This window comes from Artibeus jamaicensis, unplaced genomic scaffold (assembly GCF_021234435.1).
Source record: "Artibeus jamaicensis isolate MK-2021 breed Jamaican fruit bat unplaced genomic scaffold, CSHL_Jam_final scaffold_833, whole genome shotgun sequence".
Classification (NCBI taxonomy): domain Eukaryota; kingdom Metazoa; phylum Chordata; class Mammalia; order Chiroptera; family Phyllostomidae; genus Artibeus; species Artibeus jamaicensis.
In genome coordinates, this window is record NW_026522056.1 from 21,550,358 (window position 1) to 21,570,647 (window position 20,290).

Below are 20,290 nucleotides of genomic sequence, written 5' to 3' on the forward strand. Positions count from 1 at the left end.
AAAGTTTATTGATATCATAGTTCACATGTCAAAAGAAAGCATGAGTTTTAAACACACAGTGATTTCCTAAGTGACTCATTTAAAAAAAGGAAATTTAAAAAAAGGAAAATTAAAAAAACCCTCTGTAGCCAAAAGTCTGTTATGTGAGTGAAACTTTTGCTGAATGATGGATAAGGAATGAAAAAAATGCATTTCCTAAAATAGTCATTGTAGTGCTTTCTAGCCATCCAGGCAACTTTTAAATGCTGTCTTTAAAGATTTCTGTGTATTATTACACTTGTCTGTTGCCCTTTTTCCCCTCACCCCAAGCAGGAAGAGAGGTTATTTTCAGTCCTCAACGAGCTAGCTACTCAGTCCGACTTTCCTGGCAAACCGTCCCGCCAGTTCTGCTGGGGGCTAGGAGCAGAAGAGCCTGGTCCTGTTGGGAGACTGTTTAAGTCCCTGTTGAGGGCTGTGGCTCCTTAGAGCTCCCTGTCTTCCGCACCTTGCTGACAAGGAAGGAAGCAAGTGGCCACCAGAGGAGCTTTCAGAGGGGAGGAGCTGGGGAGAAGCTCTGGGAGAGGTTCTAGGTACAATAGCATCTCTAGAATTTGGACTAATAGTTGGAAAACTTACAGATGATCAGTCCAATTTTTATTTCCAAAATCTGGACATTGAATTGCCACCCCATCTCCCAAAGCTACATTTTAAGCCATCAAAATTTTAAGCCCTCCAGTTATTTTGAACATGTACTTCCCTGCCTTTGGGGGTCCAGAGTAGTCTCCCTGCTTAGTATCAGGAAGTCTTGGCTGGTATCGCTTAGTGCAAACGTACTGTTACAGGCAGCACAAGTTCAGGTGCACAAGGATGAAATGGGTTTGGAAGGGGCTAGGCAGCCATTCCACTGTGGGGCAAGCCATTATTTCCTATGTTGCTGTTGTTGTTTTCTTCCTTTGTGTCTCTTTACCCCGTAACTCTAAAACTTTGGATTGTTTGAATGTGAAACTCAGGGTGGAACTCAGCCAAAGCCGCTGAGTTTCACGCAGGTCCCACATGAAAGAGGTATTCTACCCAGCCTTGCTCGAAACCTGGCCCATGTTTTGCCAAAAGTTTCATAAATGTCAGTGAGCCTGGATTTGAAACATAATCCAAAGCCAGGTGACTTCAAGCGACTTTGAGGCTTAACTGTGTAAGTATAGAATCTGTCAAACAAGGACATCTCTTATTTTCCTATCATCTCGATGTAATTTCATGTGTACACACATTTTTCCCCAATAAACTCCCATTTGTTCTATGATGTTTGAAAGCCAGGTTCAATCTTAATATGAATTTTTAAAGCTGTGGTATTTAAACATTGGCAACTACCAGCCTGCATTTTGAATTCCTACGGTGGTGTGAACATGTTGGTATAATTCAGCTGAAGGAAGTCTCAGGAGAGCCATGGAATGTCTTTCTTGCTTAAATATACCTCTGTGCTCGTGAGGAACAAACAGTAACATTTTGTCCTGGGCTATCCACTCGACAGTATGGTTTTTGTTCACTCTCCAAAGGTGGTGTCAAATATATTGGTGGAAAAAAATAATAAACTTCCCGATTTTTTTTTGCTTGCTCAAGTGATACACTCCTAGGGAACATTGCAAGCATTGAAAGATTCAGTGCAATTACTTGTAACGTATACCGAAAATAAAGGAGTACTCAGCAGAGTCGAGCTCCTTCAGAAAAGCTTGGTGACTTAGAGCTGACGCGTACTAATGGTCAGACAGGGCAGGGTGATGAAGGGGGCGTGTTTTTGACCGGGGTAAGAGTGGGTAGAGAGGAAAGAGGATTTGTAAACTTTGTTCGACAAATCTGCCACATATAAAACAAAAAGAATCAGGCCCAGGATCCGAAAACATTCCTTTCTTTTCTTGATCATCTAAATTTGTGTTGGCTGAATACTGCATTTTTTTGGTATTATTTTTTGCATTGAGGGCACCAAAGATTATGTCCCGATCCTAGGATTCCAGAAATGGCAAATTCCCTCCAATGAAAACAGGACCAGGTGGGAGACCTGCGCAGTTGCGTAGGAAGCTGCAAGAGCCAGTCTCAGAAAGATCCGCGTGGTCCTAATGCTCACGGGAGATGCTAAGCTCAGGAAACTACGATTTGATGTGTCGTTTTATTTGTTGGAGGGTTTCTGAACCCGTTTGAAGAATTTTCATGAAAATGAACTTGTGACCTTACTCCAGATGTCGCCAGAAGCTATTTAGTGAGATTTACGGTTATGGATTATAAAGTGAAACTGTCACCAAATTTCCTTTTGGAAAATGTGTAGTCCTGCATCTGTTTAACAAAACAGGCCTTTTACGAAGGACACAGTCTGCATTTCAGCAGGTGACTTGAACAATGACTGTCACGGGCCCCACACTGAGTAAAGTGTTTGAAGACCTGACAAGGACCGAGCTCGCGGGTCCTGCGTGGAGCAGCTGCACCTGGGCACTGACTCCCCGGTGCAGCGCTTGCAGGGTATCAGTTGTGGACTTTCCGTCTGCAGCTGGTGGCACTGCCATGTGGGACCTAAGGTCAATCTTTCTTGCTTTTTCAAATTAACAGGGGCCATGTTGCTCTTGCCTGCTCCCCTGTGCTTCATCTGGAAACAAATTCAGTTAAATAGGATCAAATCTGTTTTTTATTGTTAATTTTGCTGGGAGAGTCAAAGTCTTAGATGAAGTCCTAAAGGGAAGAAATCTGTTGTTTCTTCCTTAAGCCAATGTAAGGATATCCTGCATTATTTAAAATGCCAGCAATGAAGATCATTCAGTGAACATGGGATTCTGTCACCAAGCACCTACTGTGCACCAAGAACTCTGCCATAGTCAGGTGAACAGCCTGGTGGGACAGTCAGGAGACAAGAGTTGCTGGTGGACCACAGAGCTGGGGTTGGGAGTCAGGCATCTCCAGGGCTTGAAAATCAGAGATGTTCTCGCAGAGGGAAAACTATATTTGAATTGGGGCTTCAGGTCAGATGAGAGGGTGTTCAAATGGAAGAGGGTGACATGGCTAAAGACTCAGAAGAGAGACAACTCGGTCCTCAGAGAACATCCAGACATCTGGTAGAGCAAGAACTTGGGTGTGAGGGGCTTATCCCTGGAAAGGTGTATACTGGGCTGGCTTTCACTGATTGAGACAAAAATCCTCATGATTAGTTTCATACGTTAGTGTTATTGCTCATCAGCATTCACAGTGATGAGAGACATGAAACCCTGGACAGCCCAGCTCAGGAGATGTCACTGAGAACAAGGGGACAAAGGCGAGAACAGTGGAAATGGGAGGAGACCAGCTGTGCAGAGGGGGAGGCATCAGGACCGTCCAGAACTGCCCTCCCGCTAGACTTTGCCCTGGGCACTAAGACTCTACCTGCATCTGTAATTTTACTTAACATTCAGTATTATCAGAGATGAGTAGTATTTGTGTTGCTTCATCTAATGCAGAGCTACATCATATTCAATAACTACTTCGTCTTAATCATCTGCAGTAACGCAGGGCAATGCAGGGCAGTGTTACTTCTAATATGAGGTTGGTCATGCAGGTTCACGCACCCAGGGTACAGGTGCGGACACCAACACCTGTGGCAGTTCCTGCGTCATCTGCTTTGTGTCCTGAGTAAAGAGCAGATGCTGGATTGACTCTTGTATCAGGATCTTTCAAAGGGTGCCATGGCACCCAATTCTAAAATACAAATACATAGAACAGGTTAAAAATAATAGCCAAAGAATGTCTAACAAGAAAACCATTGATCCAAGCAATACAGGAGATATTTTCTAACCAAAGCAAGTTTGGATTTTCTATCCTTCATTAAGAGAAAACCATGAGCAAAAGGGAGATGAGGAGCACAGAGAAAGACATGAATGTGCCGATGGTTTTTATGAACCGAGAGCTATGAGCTGGCCGACTGAAACAAAAGGTACAGAACAGCAAAAAGAATCAGGTTAGTAACTTGAGACAGTGTAAATAAAATGTGTGCTCTCTTATGAAAAGTCAGTTCAATATTAAAAAGGATAGAATAGAAATCCTTGTTCTAAAGATAAATTTGGGCCTGAAAGAAGAAACTGGATTTGGTTTAAGGAAAAAACACATGCACAACATGTGTTATTAAAGCGCTGTGATTTGGCTACTTCGACTGCCGATGCATACACTGGTCCAAGTACAGCTTTGAACTGGTTTCATTTTAGTGGGGCCGTTGCTCTTGACATGTTTTCAGCTCAGTGGTACTTCTCTCCTTCCATTTTGCAAACCTAAGAAATTTGGTTGGTTTTGAATCTAGGTCCAAGCAGGGTTCAGAAATGTTGTGTTTTTTAAACTGGCTGTGTAAACACTTTAAAACTATGTAGCACTCAATTTTTAGAACAAATCCCTAATGTTAAAGATTTCCAACAATGTCAAAATAGTTGTAAATAGGTACATTTTACGTGAATTTAATGCAGCTACAACCAACTATCGTTAACAGATAGAGTTTGGATCTATAGATCAAGAATATTTTCTTTTCCACATTATCACTTTAACCATGAAAGTATTCACGTAGAAAACAAAAAGTCATTCTGCTACTGAGACTAAAGCCCATGGTCCAGGATGGAAAGCCATTCAGAAGCAAACAGGGCTACCTAAATGGGTGGTTAGATTAGAGCCAGGCGCTGTGGCAGCAGTACTGCCAAGTGCTAGGAGGTGTGGCCTGACATCTGGGTGTCCTTCACGTGCACATCTGTAAATGGACCACAACTGTGAGCTGGTACCAAAGGCTTCAGCAGGACTGTGTCAGAGCTAAAGAGGAGGTTTGACGCTAATGCAAGAAGGGTCTTGAATGTCGAGGATCTAGGGCTCATTCTGGAACAGGAGGAGTCGTTGTCCCTGACTGTGCTGGGCAGTAAAAGGCTAACTTTGGGAAGAAGTCAATAGCTTTATCGCTTCTTAGTGGTTGTGTTTAAGTAAGAAATCAAATTACTTAGCATAAAAAAATCATTCCATAATTTGAAATATAAATTGCTTTACATTCTTATTTAACTTAGTTAAATATACAACTTTAACCATCATTTTCTCTTATTAGTGTATTTATAAATTGCTTTTATAATTTGAAATGTTATTTACATATATGTAAACAGTTGTTTACAAAATCAATTAAAATAAAAATTTATAGTTGACTATTACTATTTCTCACAAAATTAAATCATTAAAACTTGCTTTTTATATCACTTATGATTATTTTTATTCAAGGCAGAATAAAACCAAAATTAGGTGCAAAAGAGTTTGTAAAATTTATATTACTGTCACAGAAGATTGTAGTTTAGGATATAAACTTCTTAAAAGCCAGGTAAAATAATTAAAAAATTAGTGAAATGATCAATTCGGTTAGGGGCAATTTTTATAGAAAGAATAATAAAAGTCATTTTTCGTAAAAAAATTAAGAAGACTACTGGTCTTCAACACAAAGTATATTTTTTAGCATGTGTTTGAGCAACTTTAAGAATCAACAGGTGCGTTTCACGTTCCAGAATTAATTTATAGTCAGCACTCGGGTTCTCCTTGTCGCACGTGGCGAAAGCCCTCTCGTGGAAACCCCAGCTTGTGTAAAAACGTGCACAGACTTGTCTGGAAACAAAGTGATCATGTTTATGCCAAGATGAGAAAACTTGACTGTAGATAAGATTTTTGCCCCTCCTACCTTACCTATTTTGAATATTGACATTAAACAAAAAGCATGGAATGTTAAAAATCACTTGTGTGCACCTCATGGTCTTATATATTCACTTACATCCTTTATCTAATCAACATTCTGAATGACCAAACGAGAACAGATGTATACAAAGACTTGGCAGAAGACCATTCCCTATAGCTTGGTACATTTCACACTTGGTTGTGCTTATTAAGAAGAACAATCTACATGTAATAAATCAGAAAGGAAGGAAATCAGGAGTTTCCCAGTAGAACCAAATAGTGTTTTAAGTGACCACAGATAATGACTTTTGCTGCCTTAAACAATTTCATATTTATTGAATGAAATATTGTGGAAAGGACCTTTTATGTTGCTTCATTCACTTATTACTTCAGGACTCATGGGCCTGAGGTTTAAACCTTATACTTTCAACTCAGACTATAGACCAATCTCAGTGCAAAAAACATAGATAAAATCTAAAACAATCTTCCAAGAAAAAATTCACAACCAAACATAGAAAGAAATTACATTAACCTTTTTAAAAAGCGACAATTAAAAACCTATATCATAAGAGTGCACAGAAATATATGGGCTGAAAAATAAGAAATTAAGATAATGGTTACCTCTGGAGGCAGGAAGGTTATCCAGTCAGAGAGGTATCAAACAGGCTTCAGCTGAATTCAAAACATCTTATATTTTACAATGAATAACAGGCACATCTATATTTGTTATATTATTCTTTTTATCTTTTAAACATCTGAATAGAAACCTGCATCAAAGTCTTTTTCCTCTTTCCCAGATCTTACATGTAAGATGTATTCTACACACAGAATAAATATCTCAGCTGCTGCTACCAAGAGGTGTATTCATTTTCTTTAACTTAAAGCAGCCCGGGTTTTCTGAAAATTTACAGAGAGGAAATACGACAACTCTTATTGTGTTTGGACTATATTTCTATATGTTTGCCTAGGCCCCAAAACTTCTACAAATGGTGAGCTAGAAAAGAAAATGAAGTTACGTCTTTAGCAGACAACTGTCTATTATCAACCACCACTGAAGCTCACTTCTGTGGTGTGTACTATTCCATAAGGCTTCATTACAAACAAGTCTTAGAACCTACTAAGCGTGGTATCTACTCTTTAAATTTTGAAGTAATTTGGCATCATGCTTTATGAGTATTTGCAATGGGGTTTGAATGAAGTGGTGAATAAGCTTCCTGTAGCTTCCTGTTTTAAGATGCTCTGTGCAACGAGTGTATGAAAAGTGATTTTATATGGGGAGCTTCCCCCCAAGTGGCCACGGGGCCATAAGGGCAGTGACACAGGTCAGTGAGCAGGACACTGTGCCAAGTGAGGACAGTGTATGTTCTGTACAGAGGCTTCCCTCTGTGACTTAATACTACATTTCCTGAAACTTACTTTATTCAAAAGATTTACATACACACAACTATTCCTTAAGTTTTACACGTAACGCTTCTTTGATATCAGAGTCGGAGGGAACCTAATGATTTCTCACTACCATTTGGCAAGAATCAGTGCTTAACTTTGAGAATTTTTATTTTGATGGCTTCTATTCATTTTATGCATAGAGTTGCTTCAGTGTGCTAACAGGGGAAAGTTGGAAGATGACCCTGTCTTGTGAAGGGTTTTGACTGATTGTGGATAATGCTGAATGATTATTTCCCATTCTTTTTTTATGTCATTTTTCCTATAGCCTGAAGATTCAGCATAAGCCAAAAGTTTATAGTTTTAAATCATAAAATTCGAGGAAAGAGATTTTTGTATTTTTAGGTAAAATCCATGAACGTATATAAAATTTTTTGAATGGAATATGACTGCATTGGGAAAAACTGTGAAGTTTCTCGTAATACAGAGAGTAACCTTGAATTTCCTCATGTCATCAGTACTGCAGCTGAGAAACCCAATAGTACGTGATCAGCACAAAGTACTCGTTGGAAGCAAATGCGAGAAGACATTCCAACTAGATGTGGTTGATTCTCTGACCTCCCTCAGAATCTCTCCTTCGCCTTCTGGGACACGGGGACTTCCCTCCAATCTCTGATTCCTCCTGAACTCCACCTGCAGGTGCCTCTTTCTTTGCTTGTCTTTAAAGCTATTCTCTCGGGTTCGGTCACTCTGATCCAATCTCCCCAGAGTTCACCTGTTTCCTCCTTTACGACAATCCCAGAATCTATGTCTCTACCCCTGATCTTTCTCGGGAGGTCCAGATTCCCATTTCCAAGTGACTGGTAAACATCGCATTTGAATGTGTGCCGCGTACCTCAAACTCAATAGGTCAAAAACCTACAGTCTTCCAACACCCAACCTGCTCTTCTTCCCCAAAGCCATACCTTCATAACTGTCACCTGATTACTCAGGACTAGAATCTTGAGCATGAAAAATTTTCAACAGACCTGTTGATTCTACCTGCATGTACATCCTCAATATCCCCCACTGGCCTAAGTAAAAGGCTGCTGAAACATTCTTGATTAGGATTTCTCAGGAAAGTCCTAACCATTCTTTCCATCCATTCTGTCTGCCTTTCAGTCTCACCCCTTGAGGCCAGAATTATTTTATTAAAATAAACACACTTTACATTTAGACTTCCCATCTCCCAAACTCCATATCCTATAACAAATATATTCACTTTGCCTTCTCTTCAGGCATTAGGGACCAAGGAAGATGACCATGTCAGCCAGAGGAAGTCAGTCCAGCACATGGTGTTGAGATGTAAATAGCCCTGTGCTTTCCCACATAAAAGGCAGAACTGGCAACTTTTCCAGACTCAGTAGTGAGGAAGGGGTGTGGCCCGTGGTGCCGGGCGTGGAACGGAGATCCCATGTCAGGCCTGGTACTTATCTCAGAGAACACTTCCCCTCAGATGCTCCTTCTGCCGGGGAAGTGACTCTGTTCACAGATGGCCCATTTCACTGCCACTGTGCACCGATCGGATGGTGGTGGGCAAATGCCGACTGATGGGAGTTTTGTCATTGTGTGATAGTCCAAATCTGACGTTTTACGCCACTGACTCCATATAACGCATGTGTGACAGTGACAGGCGTCTTTAAGAAATCAATGACTGAAGCATGGAATACTAGAGCCTATGACAATGTTCATTCAATGAATATGAAATTGCTTAAGGCATGAAAAGTCATCTGTGAACACTTAAAATGCTATTTGTTTTTACCAGTCGAGTCCTAATTTCCTTCCTTTCTAATTTACGTGTAAAATCATTTGCCTTAAATATAAGCACAGCCGAGTGTTAAATGTTCCAAGCTATAATGTTCAGTAAAAAAATACGAAAACAAGAGATGGAGTCATATCCCAGGACAGCATAGAGGCTCCACTCATTGAATTAGTACTATAATTAAAGTAAATATAACTTGATCTGATTAGCGTGATACAAAGCATGAAATTCTAAATACCAAATCCTCGGGATCTTTTAACATTTATGGCATCATAGGTCCTTAGGCCATTTCATCAATAATCACTTATTGAGAGTCCATGCAGTATCCTGGCCACTGGGGCAGGCAGTCACTGGGGACTAGTCTTTCTCCTCGTCATGGAGCTTACAGTGTGGTGGGGGACAGTTACTGAAAGGTAATTGCCCAAGTAGCCACGTAATTAAAACTGTGATGAGAGCTATGACAGGAAGATGCCATAGGTGATGAGCAGTAAGATCCACGATTTTGAGAGCCAAGGGTCAATGACAACAAGACTTTCAGATATGGGTCTTTGTGAAAGTATCAGCAAGATGAACTACTTGGGGGTGGGGAGTGGGGGGAGGCACTGCACCATTCTGAGCACGAGAACTTAGTCAGTAGCTGAGAAGGAAGAACAAAGAGATGAGGCCAGGATTCCTCCAATAACCGAAACATCAGGCATCACCATGAACACCCACTCCCTAAACACACGTGAATTCACGGAGTGGCCCTTGCCTCTGGGGGCGAATATCTTTAGAATGACGGCTAGCTGTACTAATATGTATAAACTTTCCATGAATTAGAGAGACTGTGTGGTGTCTGCACCTACCTAAATATGGGAGGAGTTTGATTTCTGACCTGATCTATGAGAGAAGAATGTGACTTTGAGAAACTTTTACTTGAGCTCTGAGTAAGAATTTTCAAGATAAACATTCAAGGAAACATCTAACAGAGGCATATTGAAATGAAACTTCTCAGTGAATAAAGACCTTACTGACTGCAGGTATGAATTCAAGTATTCTGACCTCAGTTCAGGTGTTTGCTTTGAAGCATATATGGAGTTAAAAGTGAAAGAAAGTGTTTAAAGTTTTCTTCCTCACTTTGAACTACATTTCAAAGAAATACATAATTTTGAGGTAAAAGATATTTCTTCCATCAACTCACACAAATGTGTGTGTTTATTGTGTGTGGGTGTGGAATTCAACCTTCTGGTTGGGTCATATCTGTTCATTTTTATTATGTAACCAAGCTGACAATAATTTAAAACAAAATATTTTCTGCTTTAATAGTATGACAACAAATTATTCAGAGTAGGAATTATAATGATTTTTCTTCTGCTCCTTAGACTCATCCACATTTTATTTTAAGGATGTCAGTGTTTTCAAACAAAATTATCTGCTACAACTAAAAAGAGGGAAATGTGGTTTTTAAGGCTTTGCACATTTTCATTTTTCTGGCTACGTTCGTGAACTCATATTGTGAAAGGCAGCTGCGCAGTTTCATAGCATCTTTTCACAGGACCAGTATTGATCTAGGAAGTGCTGTTGAAATCACAAAGTGGATGTCTGTATGGACAGCTTTTGTTAACTCTCCAGATCATCCCTTTCTCATGTTTGGCTGAACCACAGACAGTAGCAAAAGGAGTCAAACAGAGTAATAAAACATCAGTCACATCCAATTCAATGAATACTAAACAAAGCAGATGTGGTTGTTCCTGGCGTAAGTGGAACCCACGAGCTGACAAATGTGGGCATGGCCTGGGGAATGGAAATATGTGGAATAAATAGAAATCAAAAGGGCCATTGGAAAGCCCCAACTGCGCTGTCCTTGAGTGAATGCCATGTCAGTGAGCCAACTCAGAGTGGAGAACAGAAACGTGTTACACGGGGTTATCAAAGACTGTGGCGCGGAGTATTTTATAGAAGTTGAAGATCTAACCTTAATTCATTCTTAAAGTTAACTTGAACTACTGATAACAAGTATAGGATTTTGCAAGATGTGATAAATTTTGAAAAAATAATATAATGGTAACAATGAAAGCAATTAATAGAATTGTAACGATGAAATTTTATGCATTTCTTTTACTGACTATCTGAAATATCTCCATCTATCTTTGAGTGTTTATCATTGGGGATAACTTCTTAAAGCATCCATCTACAGTGCAGAGAAATCTTACCAAATTATTCCATTTGCCATATTCTTTAAAAGCGAAGGAAAGAAATCATTCAACCATTAGAAAACTCATCGATTTCAGACAATTCTTAGGCCTTCTCTATTTTATTCCTTCACTATTATGAGACTTTGTGAATGGTTGTGACTATGTTCTCTCAACTCCCTGTCGTAAAAAAAACACCATATCATATAGTCTTGTAACTCAGCGCTCAGAAAAAGAAACCCACTCTCCTCTTCGGACCCACACGCAAACCTTACTCTAACTACAGCCAGCCCTATGCACCTGCAGGCTCCACATCCATGGATTCAACCAACTGGGGATCAAAATTATTCATTAAAAAAATCCCAGAAAGTTCCCAAAACTCAGACATGAATTTGCCACACGCGGAGCACTGAGCCGAATCCTCGTGAACGAGGTGTGTGTGGACTCACCCCGCTGCCGCCTAAATGCAGACACAGCATCTATGCCCAGGTTGCACCGTTTCCATGGGGACTTGGGCATCCCAGGGTTTTGGTATCCACGGGGGTCTGAGAACTGATCCCCCAAGGAGGCTGAGGGATGACTCTGTCAAATGGAGCACCTTACCCTCATCTCTGGAAAGGGGCCAACGGGACCTGATCCTTGTGAGAATTACCAAGAAAAAAAGCTTTCAACTCTTTCCGGTTATCACTGGAAAGGTGCTTTCCTTGTATGAGGCAGAAATAGTTTTAACTCCTGCCCCATGTTTCAGAGGCAGCTGTTATCCTTCCTGCAGGCTATTGAGGTACCGCAGGACAAGCTTCCCTCCTAAACCTAGAGAGGCTGACCTCCTGATCACTCATCACTCTAGAGAGTGTAGTCCATCTCTCACGCAGACACAGCCGAGCACCTCCATGACCACAGTGCTGTTCTGAGCACCGGGGACGCATCCATGGACACCACTGATAAAGCTCCTGCCCCCAAAGGGCTTCCATTTCCATGGGGAGGGGAAACCAACAGGAGGTAAAAACATAAAGAGACATGACCTAGCAGAGGAGAGAGTAAGAGCACTTTAACATTAGCAGGCTCCAGAGGATCTGGAGAAGGCGCTGACAACAGTGCAGCTCAGGATTTTAAAGGCCCCCAAAGCACTCAAAGGAGGGGAGGAGGTACCTGCGGGGGTCTCTGGGGGGGGGGCATTTTCCAGGCAGAAGGAACTGCCATGCAAAGAGCCTGAGGTCCACACGGTTCTCTGTTTGGGATGCAGCAAGGAGGCCGACCTCGCTACAGCCCAGAGGGACAAGGGGAGGCGACTGGGTGCCGAGATCAGGGCACACTTCACACTGTGAAAAGTCACGGTGACCAATGTGTGGAGGCCAGTCTGTAAGAAGGGACGAGAGGGAACAAGGGGGAGGCGGAAGAGGCGACCACAAGTGACTGGCTCTCCATGGGTATCTAGAACTCCAGGACACTTCAGGAATGAGGGATCCGGAGAAAGAGGGAAAGTCAAGCAACGCACCTAAGAAGGCACATGCAGAGAGACAGGAAGGCAGCAGCAGGGCACAGGGTGCTGAGAGCCCAGGGGAGGAGGGTCTCGGGGGAAGAGGAGGCAGGATCAAGTGGGATGATAGCCGGGCCTTGGCCAGTGACTTTCACAATTTGGGGATCACTGGGGAGCCTGCCAAGAGCAGCTGGCTGCGGTGGCATAATTCTAGAAAGTCTTTTGCACGATACTTCATTAAAAAAACAAAACTGTTTCTTTCTGTTCATGGTCGATGCCTTTTCCATTGATTTAAACATACACATTATTTTACTCCATATGCCCAGCGGTCACATATTCCAAAGCCCCTGGGCCACCTGAGTACATAAATGCCACCATCCAGTGAAACAGGTGCATTCAGGTCTGTACTCCTCACAGTGCAACTTAGAGGGCTTCCTGCAGGTGATTCTGATGGTGAATATTGACACGAACCATGGTGAGATCCAAAAGAAAAATGCTTCTGTACGTAGAGATTATTTCATCGACATGGGTATCAATAAGTGCATTTACTCCAAAAATATGCAAGCAAAATTATGCTGCTTTAATGACAATGGGCAAATTATTGTTTAGGGCTCAAGAGTTCACACACCACCAATCGCCCTGAGTGTGGAAACAAGTGCACACCTTGGTGTCAGCAACACTGTGCATAGCAGCCTGGACACAACCTGAGATGTGTCGCACGTAGAAGTCTGTGTTCTTGTCCTAACCCCAATGCTGGCAGTCTCCTGCACATTCCATTTACTACACTCAGTGACATCACTGGGCCAACCAATCTGTGTAAGTTACTACTGGGAAAAAAACTCTTGCACGAGTCAAATAAGACAATCACCAATATGGAGATAATTCTTGAACACGTAAACTTGATCTTTACCACCCAGTTGTACGGCTCTACCTGGAGGGGAAGCGTATGTTTTAAGGGCCTGAAATAGCCAAACTAACTCACACCCATGTCTCTGTGGTAGGTTATACAATACGGAGCAATCCTACACCAAATAGCTTTCTCTCTGCTAGGCTGCTCTGCCCTGTGTCTTGATTACGTTACCTTGAAGCATACAGTGGTTTACTTTCCAAGGACTCAGAAGAGTAAACGGTTGAAACACAGTTGTGATGTCGGCATACAGCAAGTGACATTTAATGAATACCATTTATTAAAGATAAAGACTATGTTCACTTCCTGAAATGATTTCATACGAGTATTGGTTTCTCCTGAAGTCCCTTGAATACCAAGTGAACGGTGAAAAGGGACATTAACAAACATCTCCAACAGTTGGGATGCGCAGTGAAATTTGAGATGAGGCTTATGTGCGTGTTTTTCTTACCCAGAAATCAAACTTGGAAAACGCAGTGAGGGCTTTTGTGCCATGCTCTGTCGTCCTCACATAGATGAATTTCCTGTCTCATTTCTGAGGCTGACAATGAAATAACAACATAATCCATCAGATGCATCTCTTGATCAAACCATGCCTCCTGAAGGGGCTCTGTCTGATGTACATCCCTCACGTTATCACAGAAGCCACCGAGCTCCGGAAAAGCGAATCAAACTTGACCATAGTTTAAAGACTGCTAGTGCAAGAGCAGTGCCCCTGAACAGTGAGTTCCCTGCTTCTCCACGCATGGTTTCGGTGAGTCAACCATCACAAAAGTGGATAAACAGACACCCTCTTCAGGCCCAGCCCTGGGTGTTACCTGTATTGTCTGCAAGCACTTGTAGGAGTTTGGTAGGCTGACCGTATAGTTAAAGTTCCGGCCATACCCAACAAGCTTTATATATATATATAAAATTCTGTGGACTGACTACTATGGTTTCTTCCTGGAGAATGAGCTACCTAGAACCAAGATCCTAGAGTAAAAGGGTGAAGTTTGTGAAATATTCTCTCTTTTAGAAATAGACTGCCTAGGTTTTTGCAAAACATCATTAAAAATCTATGTAAACAGTGAAAGTATGTTGTACTATGTGATTATGCTATACTGAGGGGAAATTTTTAGTCTGATTTGCAGTAATCTTTAAATCTTACGGAGGTACATGTTCTCATGTGAAGGATGATTTTTCATGGCATAAACAAAATAACAACCATGAGCTGGACTGAGATCTTCTGCTGAGCATCTTCTATTTGATATTCTTGGAACATCCTCTCCCCCAAAAGCCGTAAATCAAGTGTTTGGCTGCTTTCATTTCTGGTCTGCTAACCACCAGTCTGAAGAATTTGCACAGCATTAAAATTCCTGAATGTCTTCATTGGTTTCACAGCAAGCTGCCTTGATTTCGTGGTTGCTTTAAAACATAGCATTGGTGCAAAAATGTGGGGCTTTTTAATTTTTCTTTTGCATTTTAATCACCATCAGATAAATAGAGTGATATTGTACTTCAAGTCTGTTTTCTGGAATTCAAAATTAAATTTGTTTTAGTAATAAATGAGATTCCACATGAGCTCAGGATGAGTGAGATGAACAAATTAAAGCTTTGGCCCCGTGTGAGAGATGAGGCATGAGAAGCCATTTCCTTCTTTCCGAGGAGAAGGAAAGGTCTTGAAAGAAGGAATTGGATGATTGTTCCTCTTGGTCCCTTGGTTGATGGCAAGTCCTGCATAATTCTGAAATAACTGAAGGGTAGTGCAATCTGTATGGTCTAGTTCTGGGTGACAGTGGCTCTTCCCCAGGTGAGGACAAAGATGCAGCTGACACGAGCCATGCCGTTCCCAGGAACCAGCTGTGGTCGCTGTGGGAAGCAAGACCGTCAGCTGCAAAGGGAAAAGAGCACAGCTGCTTGGAAAGGACAAGAGGGTGGTTTGGGCACTACCGGCCAGGTCTGTTCCTACATGACTGCTTGGGACAGAGGCCTCCCCACCCCCACCCGCCCCCTCACCTTCTCATCCCACCCCGCACTGAGCTGCACTGGGTGTTGAATTATCTTGTGTAAAATTGGGGGTCTGTGGATTAGACACCGGCCAACCTTACACAGTTGGTGAAACTGTAGAGCCATGTAACTCTATAACGTAATAATAGGTCGACATATCTTAATTTTGTGGTTACATATGGAGATATATCTCTCAAGGGCAAAATTTTCAGAAAGATAGAAAACTAATTTTAAAACTGATGGTACCATCACTTTAAAAGGAGAAAGGTTATTGAATTTTACTTTTTATTTCATTTGAAAGTTACATTGAAGGTACATGTGTCTTTTAGATAATGCTGACTAAACATTTCTGCCATCTAAGGATAATAAGAGTTATTCTATTGAAATTAAAGGATGCACAAGACATTGCTGTTTTTAGTTCCCCTAAATTAAATGGTTACCCTTTTTATCTGAGAGGAGCATTTTTATAAATCATCTTTAAAAACAGACTTGAACTTGTCAAATTTCAAACTGGTACCCCAATTAAAATTTACCAGATTAAGTTTTTATAGAGCCTCTTTTACCCCAACTTCTCGGTGAATTAACATAAATTAAACAAAAGAAATTTTATTGTGAAGTACATCAAAATGAATTCTTATGCAATTTATAACATTCCCGATAACACGTGTGTGTGCGTGTGTGTGTGTGTGTGTGTGTGTGTGTTTTACCACAGTCTGTCTTTTAAAGAGATTCCCAGACGATTCTCCCTCATCACTAAATGACTTAGGGAAATAAAACATGTTGCTGGTTTGTTACAATGGCTGTGGCTGTATACGCACACCCCGAAACCTTTTCTTATTTCGTTTTGTTTTTGCGGGCCAGTGTCCTACAAAAGCATAATGGATACAGAGTAATAATTCATTCGTTAGGTCGAATTAGGATCAAATATTAATTATGCACCAGTAGCTGCACTAAGTGTACTTCTTAGGATGGAAATTGTTTGTGGCTAATGTGCTGGGCAGTCCACAGGACACTCCCGGCTGGTTAACTGGCTCTAAGATCCGTTCTCCCCTTATGAATGGCTTTCATCCCGGCCGCTCTGTGTATGTGGCCGGGGGTCCCCTGCTCTTCTAAACGTGGCACATCAATGCCATTTTCAAGATCAAGTGTTATGGAAAAGAGACATGCAACATTTTCTTGTGTGATAAACACCTATTAGTTACCTCAAAAATGATACAAATTCCTCAAATGGGTCAGAATGGGTTAGTAGTTGGAGAAGAAAAACACAGAATGGGACCAGTGGCTGGGTTTAAGTGTGTTGTCCCCTCTTTTAATCTTGTTTTAAAGGCAATTTTCCACTCATTACATGGGATGGCCAAAAAGTGTGTTGTTTTTCCATACGACGGCTCCAGTGGTGCTTAGTTGTCTTCACCTTGATTTGAAACAATTCTGTCACCTGGTACTGTGGCAGCTGTCATATCAGTGTGCATTTAAACGAACCTCATCAAAATTGGTGAATTTTTGTGTGCCATTTTAATATTGAAGGTAAAAAAATATGCAACATTTTGGCATATTGTGCTTTATTATTTCAAGAAAGGCAAAAACACAACTGCAACTTAAAAAATACTTGTGCAGCGTGTGGAGAAGGTGCTGTGACTGATTGAACAAGTCAAAAGTGGTTTGCGAAGTTTCCTGTACTATTGACATTCTGGCCAAAGAATTCTCTGCTGTGGGGCCGTCTTCTGCATTGAAAGATGCTTAGCAGCACCTCTGGCCTCTACCCACTAGAGGCCAATAGCCGACATACTCAAAACATCCAAGTCAATGAAGATCTTGGTGAAAATGAAAAATGGGTCTTTTATTCTGTGGAAAAAAACAGACGAAGTTTTGGGCCAAGCCCATCTTTGAATTGCTCCTGAAGAGGCTGCACTCAGTATATCATTGCCTTCCACTGGCATGATTTGGATGGAAGTATTTTCAGTTTATTTTTTAAAGGGTGATGAAGGTGAATATATATTTTTAAACATCTGTTGCAGCAGCTGCTTATATTAAAGATCCTCACTGCAATAATAATTGATGCTTCAATTCATGTTTAATAAATAATAGTAACATCTGTCAGTGGCACAGTGCTGTTTTGTAACTAAATAATGTTATTTATTTTAAGATAGTGTCCTGTTTTTGCTGGGATGCTCGAGATCAGCTTTTCTCAGTCGTGACACGATTAACATTTTAGGCCAGAAAATTCTCTGTTGTGAGGGGTGTTGAGCCGTGTCCCTGTCCTCCACCCCCTGGACACCCCATTAGCACCCTTTCCTGCCCCGCAGCACCACCCCCGCCAGGTCGTAACAACCAAAAATGTCTCCAGATTGTCAAATGAGCCCCAGGAAACAAAACTCCCACGGCCTTCGATAATAAAACCACTGCCTCAGCTAATAAACTGTCCCGAAATTTCACCTCCCACTAAGGGCGACTTTGCTCGCATGTCGATACTGAGTCCAGCAGAAACCCTTCTCCGAAGCATCTTGGAATTGCCCTGGTTGTTCCTGTGCCCAGCTTCCCACGAGGAATGTCAGGCATTTGCCCTTGGCTTTTTTTCTGTCTGTGCTCCCTTTGCTCTCCAACATCCCATCCTCTTCACACACACACATATTACATGGGGACACACACACACGCACACACCTCATCTCTGTTTGGGTCAAGATGTATCTACTGCATTTGGAGCCTTGACCGTCTTCTGAGAGCAGCCAGGCAGCTGCCTCTCAGTCTACCCGCCCTGAGCTGGGTCAGAGACGGAATTTGCCTGAGGACGTCTGTTGCTGGCCCCCTTTGCTATGTAACTAAACAAAAGGTCAACAATGGCCACTGACCTCCGTTCGTCTCACATTTTCTCAGGCCCATCTCACCTCAGTTTGTCCTGGGCCTTCCTCGTCCTCTGAAGCCTGGACTAGCTCTTGCGTCCACCCTGACTTCCTTCCCATTCGTTCGTTTTCCCCTGCCCCGGCTCAGCCTCGGAGAAAAGCTGATGGGGCGCTCTTTACTGACCTCATCTAGCAGTGAGACCTAATAGCCTTCCTTCAGCAACTACTATAAGCATCCATGCTGTACAATGATTCCTCCGTGACTCCTCCGAGCCCTTGTTTACACTCCGGGTCATGAACTTCGCATGTGGCATCTTTGTCCCCCAAACAAGGCTACAAACTTCTCGAGACAGAAACCATGCGGTGAACTCTTTTGTCTCCCTTGAAGTGCCTCATAAATCATGAGAATGTGCCTGCTGCTTGCTCCTGGGATTCGAATTTCAACACCCACCTAAGACCACAGAGAAGAGAGAGAGAAGGGATGCCAAAAGGAAACAGAGAGAAAGAAATAAGTGCCCCTAAGTCACTTGCAGTTTACTCCCAAATTTCAAAACGTAACTGAAAGCCACAAAACGAAACAAAGAGCCCCATTTTCTCACCCAAGTTCACTGTCACTCCCAAGCACCAACTGTCTACACCAAGAGGAAGCATTTAACTCTCAAACAAGCAACTGAACAGGAAATGTAGTTGAGACAGGTGCTTTTTGGTATTTTGGAATCAGTGCATTGATGTAACAATGCAGAGTGCACTGAGTTTATCTGTGAACTTCAATAAAGGTCAGGGGTCAGGGACTCCCCAGCAGCCACTGACACATTCCGTTCGGCCACCGGACTGGGACAGAGGTCCCATGATGCTATGGGTTTGGAGAGATACTTTTTCAAATGCAGGGCATGGCAAAGGTAGGTTTATAGTTGTGAGACAAAACACAGTTTGTTCCTGCATTACTGTTTATTAATTCTTGTATTATTTTCCATATGAATTACTGTAAATCTAGGCTTGCCCACCCTGTATATGACTTGAAGGGGGACGTTTTTGGAGGTGGCACTACACTCTCGGTGTTTTCCAATGGGAAAGAGGCAGTGTTGTTAGAATTATGAGCAAATTAAACCTCCCAGTTTAATGGTGATGAAATTAAGTAGGATTTTATGATTCGTACATATTTGATATACATGGCTGACACTTAAAATGATACTTTGTGTCATTTTTTTCACTTATACAGGGGAGGTAGATTCAAAAGAGTTCAGTAACTTGCTCAAAGTCACAGGTCCTATGAGTGGCTGAGCAGGGGTTCCAACCCAGGCATGCGTGACACCCCAACACCCAGGGTCAGCCACTACAACTCAGGGTCTCCCCATGCACACTGCTGGCATCCACGGGCCGAATTTGCATGTGTCCATAAAAACGATCACCCTCGAACAGTGCACTGTGTCCCCAGTGAGCCACTTGGCAGCCAGCCTGTGTGTGTGGACAGCCAGTGTGTGTGGACAGACAGTGAAGCCTCAGCAGCACCCAGCTCAGGCAGCAGGTGAGCAACAGTCCCCAAAGAACAACTTCTGACTTCTTGCCGCTGCGAGCTCGGTGGGTGCACGCTGGCTCGGCACACAGGTCCTTCCCGGTTGCCACGGCGTCAAAGGCTGTGTTCTCCATCTCCGTATTCGTTTTGCCTGCACAGGTGACTGAGAGTCTCCTACTCGCTGCAGACCTTGGCAGACCAGCCTGCTCTGGCCCATCCTGCCCTGGCCTCTGCAGCGTCTCCAGAATCATTCCTGTATGTTAATGCCTGCACTGAATTCATGTAACTTCACGGTTTCCTTCCTCGATGTAATTCTGCTGGCTTAAAAGTCCACATACCCTGCAGCTGGTTACACAACTTACCACATTTGTCTCTGCCGGTGTGAGGAGAATGGCCGGCAATCAGAGGTCCATGTGACTGATTAATTGGTATAGAATCAGCTCAGGTGTCCAAGCCCATCAAACTTTTAGGTGAAAGCTGTCCCTTTTATTATTATTTTTCTTTCTTTCTTGTTATTCTCGCTCAAGGCTGGCTCTCAGTGGGATCTC

The 20,290-nt window shown here is 42.3% G+C and overlaps 1 protein-coding gene across 21 annotated transcripts in view; it reads left to right on the forward strand.

The window, feature by feature from the left end:
• The window catches only part of SORBS2 (sorbin and SH3 domain containing 2), a 224,829-nt gene that overhangs the window by 71,688 nt on the left and 132,851 nt on the right, over positions 1-20,290 (forward strand). For 2 of the 21 annotated variants that reach the window (XM_053659832.1, XM_053659838.1), the window contains exon 4: positions 7,569-7,749. The exons of the other annotated variants lie outside the window; for them this stretch is intronic. The gene's annotated coding sequence lies outside the window, so the exon portion shown is untranslated. The remainder of the gene's footprint in view (positions 1-7,568; positions 7,750-20,290) is intronic. 21 annotated transcript variants of the gene reach the window in all.